The following is a 9,693-nucleotide window of genomic DNA, read 5'->3' as shown; positions in this document are numbered from 1 at the left end:
CAACCCAGTACCCTCTCTCGATTTTTCTCCAATGCGACCCGTCAGCGGGTGCTCTCAACTTCCCGTCTTTCTTACGGTTCTCACTCTGCCATCGCATCAACTTGGCATGCTCTTTGTTTCTGAACAGTCGTTTCAACCGTGGTATTATAGGAGCATACCACATCACCTTCGCAGGAACTCTCTTCCTACGGGGCTCGCCGTCAACATCACCAGGGTCATCTCGTCTGATCTTATACCGCAATGCACCGCATACCGGGCATGCGTTCAAATCCTCGTACGCACCGCAGTAGAGGATGCAGTCATTAGGGCATGCATGTATCTTCTGCACCTCCAATCCTAGAGGGCATACGACCTTCTTTGCTGCGTACGTACTGTCGGGCAATTCATTATCCTTTGGAAGCTTCTTCTTCAATATTTTCAGTAGCTTCTCAAATCCTTTGTCAGGCACAGCATTCTCTGCCTTCCACTGCAACAATTCCAGTATGGTACCCAACTTTGTGTTCCATCTTCACAATTGGGATACAACTTTTTTTTGTGATCCTCTAACATGCGATCGAACTTCAGCTTCTCCTTTTGACTTTCGCATTGCGTCCTTGCATCGACAATGACCCGGCGGAGATCATCATCAGGCACATGGTCTGTTTTCTCTTGATCTTCAGCAGCTTCCCCCGTTGCAGCATCATCGGGCACATCGTCTGGTTCCTCTTGATCTTCAGTAGCTCCCCCCGTTGCAGCATCACCGTATTCAGGGGGCACATAGTTGTCATCGTCCTCTTCTTCTTCGTCGTCTTCCATCATAACCCCTATTTCTCTTTGCCTCGTCCAAACATTAGTGTGGCATGAAACCCTTGTAAAGCAGGTGGGTGTGAAGGATTTTCCGGTTAGAATAAGACTTCATATTCCCACATTTACTGCATGGACAACACATAAAACCATTCTGCTTGTTTGCCTCAGCCACTCCGAGAAAAATATGCATGCCCTTAATGTACTCGGAGGTGTGTCTGTCACCATACATCCATTTCCGGTTCATCTGCGTGCATTACATATAATTATGTGTGTCAAAATTAAGAAAATCAGACAAATACCTATCTAAAGTAAGAAAATCAGACAAGTATCATAAAGAAGATAAGAACAAGAGGCTCACCACGGTGGCGCCGGCGACGAGATCGGCGCGGGCGATCAACGGCGGTGAAAACGGGGACGGGGCGTGACGGACCCCTAAATCTAGACAAATCTCGAAAAAAATGGAGCTCCTACGTCGAGCTTCGAGAGGAGAAAGCTTAACTAGTGTGGCTCGGACATTTCATCGAACACCTCATGTGCATAGGAGGTGAACTAGAGCACCCAAATGCCCTCTCCTCGCCGGATTGAAAAAATAGAGCACTGTGGAGTGCTCTGGCGCGGCGGTGGGTATATATAGGCAAGTTATTTGTCCCGGTTCATGGCATGAACCGGGTCTAAAGCCACCCCTTCTGTCCCGGTTCATGCCACGAACCGGGACCAATGGTTGTGGGCCAGCAGCGAGGACCATTGGTCGTGGCTCGAACCGGGACAAATGGTTCTACACGAACCGGGACCAATGCCCACGAGGCCCCGGCCAGCCCCCTGGGCTCACGAACCGGGTCTAATACCCCCCCCCCCATTGGTCCCGGTTCTTGAAGAACCGGGACTAATGGGCTGGCCAGGGCCGAACGATAGCCCTGTTTTCTACTAGTGACACATAACTGAATAATACCAAAATGTCATTGAACCTTAAGTGTGCACACCATGCTGGTTCGAGACTATGTAGACATGACCGAGACACTCTCCGGTCTATAACAAATAGCGGGACCTAGATGCCCATATTGGTTTCTACATATTCTACGAAGATCTTTATCGGTTGAACCTCTATGTCAAGGATTCAGTTAATCCCGTATGATGTTCCCTTTGTCCATCGGTATGTTACTTGCCTGAGATTCGATCGTTGGTATTTGTATACGTAGTTCAATTTCATCACCGGCAAGTCTCTTTACTCGTTCCGTAATACAAGATCCCGTAACTAACTCCTTAGTCGCTTTCCTTGCAAGCTTCTTGTGATGTTGTATTGCCGAGTGGGCCCTAGAGATACCTCTCCGTCAAACGAAATGACCAACCTCAGTCTCGATTCGTGCCAACCCAACAAACACCCTCGGAGATATGTGTAGAGCCATTTTAAAGTCACTCAGTTACGTTGTGACGTTTGATACACACAAGGCATTCCTCCGTTGTCCGGGAGTTGCATGATCTCATGGTCATATGAACAAATACTCGATATGCGTAAAACAATAGCAATAAACTGGCACGATCATATGCTACGTTCATAGTTTTGGTCTTGCCCATCACATCATTCTCCTAATGATGTGATCCCGTTATCAAATGACAACTCATGTCTATGGCGAGGAAACCTTGACCATCTTTAATCAACGAGCTAGTCCTTTAGAGGCTCACTAGAGATAGTGTGTTGTCTATGTATCCACACATGTCTTTGAGTTTTCAATCAATACAATTCTAGCAGGGATAATAAACAATTATCATGAACAAAAAAATATAATAATAACCACTTTTATTATTGCCTCTAGGGCATATTTCCAACAGTCCGGCTGTAAATGCTCTTAGAGCATCTACATGAGGACTCCTTAAATGATCCCTCATACGTCCGCGGACGCGAGTGATCAGATAGGAGAGAGTAGGAAAAAAGTGACCCAATCAGACCCTTTATATTGCCCCTATATGCCCGCGCAGTCCGCGAACCCTCATATTCATCTAAAATATGGGAAGGATATGAGGGCTTGCGGACGCGTCCGTGCGCGTCCGGTCAGTCCACCACATAGGACACGACCCCATCCCGGATCACTTTTTTATTCATTCTTTTCTTCCTCTCCTTCAATCAAATGCAAGTGACCGGGCATACGAAAAAAAATATGCATGCACAGACGGACAGATAAGAGATACACCCGATCACTCACCAGGCGTGTCCGCCCACGTTTGAAGTCGTGAATTTACAAGCGGTGGGTGAAGATGCTCTTACACATGAATGAAAAGAGCGGATGTCACTAGGAATCCTTCATCTTTCGCACTCATGGAATGGAATCCATCGATCAAAGAGGCTGTGGGCACATCGGCGTTGACAAGAGTACCAGCACGTGAGCTGCCTACTGGGCTTAACTTCCTCAGCGTACACACGACGTAGTGACACGAGGACGTGCGTACATACGTGCGTACCCCCCAACCACTGTTACATCCGGCCGGCTGGCCGGCCTCTCGTGATCTCTCTGCGCGCAAGGACGTATCCATCGATCGATCGACCGTGCTGGGCCTGGGCGTGGATGGGTACGCATCCACGGCGCGCCTGGTTTCACGGTGGCGTCGTACTCTACGCGCCTAGCAACTACAGTACGATCGACCGCGCGGACAGCGGCGACGGCGACGTAAATACGCTGCTGCGACGGTCGGTCAGTGGCGTGCTGCTCGCTCCAGTTAATGGGCTAGATACGCCGTACGCGCACGCCGGCCGTCTGCAGCGCAAGCCCAGGCTAGCGAGCTCGCGGTGCCATTATGGGCGGTTCCTCTCTCTCTCTCTCTCTCTCTCTCCGGCGTGATTGTGGCGTCCGCGAGCACAATGCGGCATGTCGAGCAGGCAAACGTATGTATGTATCTTGGCAAGCATGGCGTGCAGGCTTGGGGCATACTATCATGTGTGCATGTGCGTTCTATCGGATCGTGATGCACGTACGCGTGCGTTCCAGCGTGTGCCACATCGATCAAGCACCGAAGATCAATGATCAGCTACGTGCACGTCTCGATGGTTCCTTTCTTCGTCTTACGTGTACTCGTCCGAGCAGCGGCCAAGAACTTCGTGTGAGGCAAATCGATTCCGTGCCCCCGCCTGAAATTGAGAGGACCGGGTTCCAGCATGAGGAGCTCGCCGGTCACGATCGACGTCGCCGGCGATCGTCGACATGGGAAACACCATCGCGTATTACAGCGGCGAACGGAGGAGACGGGCCGGCTCTGTTTAGTCGCCCGGGATGGAGGCCAGCGCAGCTGGAGGAGCGGCTGTGGACAGGGTGCCAACAGTGCTGGTCCTGAGATTTCGGAGGTACGGGGCGAAAGTTGAACCCGAGGACTCTTAATGTATCCATCAAGATAATAATTAACATATATAATATAAAATGATATCAAACAGAAAGTGGGAACAAAAGCCATGTTATGCTAAAATAACTATATCCAAAATCACTGATGGAAAAAACCTTAACCAAATGTTTCATTCACCATTAATAAACAAATAAACTACCCCTCTCACATAGGTTACTAAGGAAGTATTTGACTGCTAAATAAAATACAAACATCTAAAATGAAAGCAAGGTGATTATCTTTTGGTTTGGGAGGATGAAAAACAAGAGACTACATAAAGGACTCTTGTTGTCGGAAAAATAAATACTCTAGTACTCCCTCCATCCCAAATCTCCCTCCATCCCAAATTATTTGTCGTGAAAATGGATCGAAATTGATGTATCGAGAACTAAAAATACATCTAGATACATTCATTTTTTTTTGCGGGATAGATACATTCATTTCTAATGACACGTAATTTAAAACAGAGTGAGTATTTAATTCATTTCTTTATAGCATATTTACCTAAATTGTAATGTGTATTTTTACTCTAAACAATAGCCCTATGCTTGTCATCTGGCCCACCTAATTCACCCAGTGGAAACATCAGGTAAAATACCCTTTCACGTCATGGACCAAAGGAAAAGGCCTACGGCCCATGTGAGTATGGAACTATCGTTCAGTTATTTATTTTTTTGATGCGCCCTCGCTCAGCTCTCATGACGCTGCCGCTGAAGCCGCCGGCAAAAAAGGATCACCTCCTCCTCCGCCACTAGTAAGCAAGGCATACTGGAGCTGGGGTCCCTCCCATTCGGTGGCCCGGGGCGGCCGCCCCGCTCGCCCTGCCCCATGGCCGGGCCTGGGTGCCAACAGGTCGGCCGGCGTTGCCACTTGAGAGCGCAAAGCGGGTTGGTTCGGGACAGGAGGTAGACATGAATTGAGATTCATATGACATGTAGCCTTGTCAGCGAGGGAACTGATCGATCACAACATTATATCAAAAAAGATTTTATTCATACAAGGTTGGGATTGACCGGGATTGACGAGTACGGGGTACCGGCAAGGTTTTAATCAGACTTTACTCTTTAAAGACAGTACATCAATGGCACACATGGACCAACACCGGCAGGAGTGACTAGAATTGCAAGCGTGTATGCTGCCGCGAAATAGAAAAAATGGGTTGTATTGTTCTATTTTAGTTTTAACTAAGGGACTATGGTATGGGTTGAGCTGTTATTTTTATGTATTTTTTTTCTAGAATTCTGTTTTTTTTAGGGGTTTTAGAATTCTGGTGTACAAATACCCGATGCTCCACGGGTAGAACCCACGAGCTCGGGGAACCCTACTTCGCGCCTAGTTGCCTACTTAGCGACCAAAGTTGTGAACTATTTTTTTTCGAGTCATGATTTTTTTTTAAATCATGAGCCTTTTTTTAAATCCTGAACATTTTTCAAATTTGCAAATATTTTAAAAATCTCGATTTTTTTCTGAATTCACAAATATATCTTTTACAAATTTCCAAACTTAACCGAAGTGTGAACATTTTCATAATTGGCGAACATTTTTTAATCAATGAATATTTTTTCAAAATGGGGAGCAACTTATGAATTTCGTGAACAGTTTTTGGTTAATATTTTTGTGATGCATGAACATTTTATGAATGAGCAAACAATGTTTGACTCAATGAACATCATTTATAATCCACGAACATTTTTTGAATTTTGTGTACATTTTTAAAAGTTCATAATAGTTTTTTTTTAATTCGACAACGTTTCCTCAATTTGACGAATAATTTTTGAATACACCAACAGTTTTTCAAAATCACGATCTTTTTTTATTTACTAAAAGTTCTTTTCAAAATGATGAACATTTGTTAATACGCAAATATTATTTTTCAGTAAGAACATTTTTATGAATGCGGAAACGTTTTATTATTTCTTAAAGATTTATTTTCCAAAATTTATTATCTTTTATTAAATTTGAAATTATTTAAAAAGGAAAAAATAGGAAAAACAAAATTAAAAAGCAGGGTGCCGATATATGGGCCGTCTAGAAGGGCTACGCTAGTGCAAAGCTAATGAAAAATGACACCCAACTCGACTGAAGCTTGTCACCTAGTAGACCCACGCATCCGCCATTAGGACATGGACAACGACTATCATCTCCAATATCCTTATGAGCACTGATCTTTCAAGTGAACAACACAACTATTCCAACATCAACCACACTCATTCTTGCGGAAACTCTATCCATCCACTCTTGAAGACGATGCGGTCGTTAGGGGCGGTGTCATATGCAGTTATACTGTAGATCTTATTCCACATTTGTAGTCCCACAAGCCCCTTCTCCCAGGGTGACCAGGCCAGAAGTAACTTCCCTTGATAAAAGATAATACTAAAATAAGCTGAACATAACTAAGAAGCACATGAGAAAAACAGAGACTGATGAAAAGTCAACAAGTAAACTGAATATTGACTTATAGAAAGGGAATACTAATCATGCTAGACAACGACTAAAAGTAACTGAAGAAAATACTTAGTCTTCAAACTACATCACCTGCTCATGCTGGTCAGTACAAAACATGATGGACTAAACAACTTCACTAAAAACTAAAAGATGATGAATCAATGTTAAATAAAAACTGCACAATGAGGAATATGAACTTCAAGACTAGCAAACTAGAGAAACTGTAAGCTTATATAAATAATGAGAAACAAAAATTGATGATTATTAAATGAATATAAATGGATAATCAAAATATAAAGAGGGAATAACCAAGCATTGACGAACAAAAACTAAGAAATGTGCGCCCCTTACTGAGAAATAATGTCATATATAAATAATGAGATACAAAAACTAAACAACGAGAAATGATGAAATGGTCAATGGACATTAAGTGAACAATGAAAAAATGGAGAAGGGACTGAAAGTAACGAGATACAAAGAATGAAAAACAGTAAAACACAAAACACTGGCTGTTAAATAAGCAATTTGTCTACAAAATCTACAAGAAACTCAAATACTAAGGAATGAATGATAGAACCTAAAAAGGTATATAGACTTAAACAAAGGTAGCTATGTCTTGAAGCTGAACAAGCCAGCTAACTATGAAGACTAATAATGAATGACTGAATAACATCGGGAATGAAAAGACAAAGATAATTAAAAGGAATGAGTAAGAGTGGAAAACAAAGAAGCAAAGGACTAAATCTACCTATACAATGTCTCAAGACAGACAACAACTAGCACACAAAAGAAATTTTGAATGATAAGTGCAATGAAACACTGGCAACTGAAACATAAGACTGCGAAGTGACTGCAAAGATACTAATTTCATGTGAATGAAGAATCTGAAGACTGAGAAAAACAAGAACAAGAGAAACACTGATATGATAACTCAGAAATGCAGCTTCCGAAATTTGGGGAAATCGAGTGAATAAAAGAACACATTGATAGACAAATAGACTAAGGGGGCTGGGAGAAACTGAACAAGAGTAGGTTAACAGAAGAGAGACATTAAGAAACCAAGAGAAAATGATGAAACCGAAATAGCAAATGAGACAAAATGACTTAACAAACTGAAAAAAAAATATGGAAAAAATAAGGAATAAAATTAAACCAAGAAAACTGATGAAATAAATAAATGAAGAGAATTTGATAAAATTGATAGACTGAGGAACAGAGAAAACACACACACATAATGATAAACATAGAAAAAATATATAACTGAAGGTCTAAAGATTGATAGATAACTAAACTCTCAGTATTGAAAGACTGGTAAAAATAAACTCATGACTAAAACTGAAAACTAGACTGGCGGGGGACGGCGGCTGGCGGGGGAGAAGACATGGAGATTGAGCCGGGGCAAGCAGTTTGGTGCATGTTGCTTGCGATCCAAATCGCAACGGCTTGGAGCCGCCGTTACGCCCCTCACCCCAACCCCCCTGCATACTTAAAATTGTATGATCTGCATAAAAGCAGAAACTTAGAAATGACAGAGACATCTTAGTTGGTAGGAAAACACAGAATAAAATCTGAAAAAAGATTTTACCTAGGAAATCTGGACAACTCAGAACTTGACTGAATGTGATCCTGCTTCTTCTTTTTTTTTACAAAAGAGCACATGTGTAACAACTAGTACTAGTGGCAGATTTTCCCGAAGGAAATGTAGATAAACTCAAAACTTGGCAGAATGTGATTTTCCATTTCTTTTCCCTGGGCATGCTGAACTACACCAACACATGAAAACATGAAATTGCTGGCGCCGCCCAGCAGATAACACAAAAAGAAACAATCCTGCCTATCCTCGACCAAGCATGTGAACCGAACCACCCCATGCGTCATGGATCTCTGACCTGTGACCAGCGGCCATGGCGATGAACTGAAATCGGCGCAAAGAGACAGAACATGTCGGACAAAAAATTGGACAGATGAAGGACAGTAGTGAGACGAAATACCTTGCGGCCGACTGGCGCCGACGAGCATGTCGGACAAAAGACATGAGGAAGGTGGGTCGAAAGGTCTGACCAAATGAAACCCGCAAAACCGCGGCATATCACAACCCGGTACACATGGCTGAGGACAGACGACGCGCAGAGATTCATGTGCATCGGCCGGACAGAAGAATGACCTGAATCGAATTTAAAATCAGACGTCTGAAAAATGGTAAAAGCGTATGTTTAACACATGTCCTTTTTTCATGACTACATATGAAGGGCGTGCCGTAATGCACGTCACTTATGTCCTCATTTTAGAATCTAAATAGACTGTATTATGAAAATTAGCAAGTCAAAGCGTCTGTAGTCCAACGGTTAGGATAATTGCCTTCCAAGCAATAGACCCGGGTTCGACTCCCGGCAGACGCATCTTTTTTTTGGTCATCCGCGCTCAGACGTGGACACAGACTGTGCGTCACCCTGGTGCCGGAGAGATCTCCACGAAGCCACCTGAAAGATCACTAGCCGATGTACTGCTGATGGCAGTCAATGCAAGGACGAGTCTAACGGCCGACGACGCGTCAGTAATCTACTCTAGCTTTTCCTCTTGGTCCGATCAGTATCCAAGTTGATTGATGCAGTCGAGTGGCCGACGTATTCGGGCCAGGTGCTCATAAAAAATAAATCAATAATAAATAGTTTAATTTTATTTACAACTCAATTAAATAATTTATCTTCTAATACAACAAATAGTTCAACAATACAACATTAAACATACAAATCATTAGTTTTTTTTTACCATTTCATGTCCATCACTTCTCGATTAGATTTCTTCTGAAGATCATCATACGTTTCGACACGTTGAATGTCATGATAGCAGGCAACAAATCGAGCCATCCTTGACGAAAGTAGGACTCGGGGTATGCGGGATTATTCGTAAAATAATGCCTCATTTATCTATTGTCGGAATCGATCTTTTATCCCTCCAAAATTTCTAACGACCATAACCGAACCACCATGCTTCGGCTTTTTATTCACGTGCATATCTAGGATATTCAAGGTTCTCCTCCTCTTGAATATCAAATTCTTCGTCGGAAGAATCATATGGCAAACTCATCTACAACAT

General features: G+C 43.1%; 1 non-coding gene across 1 annotated transcript; it reads left to right on the top strand.

Annotated features, from left to right (window-relative positions):
* Nucleotides 1–8,924: 8,924 nt before the first annotated feature.
* Nucleotides 8,925–8,996, top strand: TRNAG-UCC. Its single transcript has one exon. It is a non-coding gene; the product is annotated as a tRNA-Gly (tRNA).
* The last annotated feature ends 697 nt before the right edge of the window (nucleotides 8,997–9,693 follow it).

The sequence above is a fragment of the Hordeum vulgare genome, chromosome 7H (genome assembly GCF_904849725.1).
Source record: "Hordeum vulgare subsp. vulgare chromosome 7H, MorexV3_pseudomolecules_assembly, whole genome shotgun sequence".
Taxonomy (NCBI): Eukaryota; Viridiplantae; Streptophyta; class Magnoliopsida; order Poales; family Poaceae; genus Hordeum; species Hordeum vulgare.
This window is presented reverse-complemented; position numbering and strand designations above follow the sequence as displayed.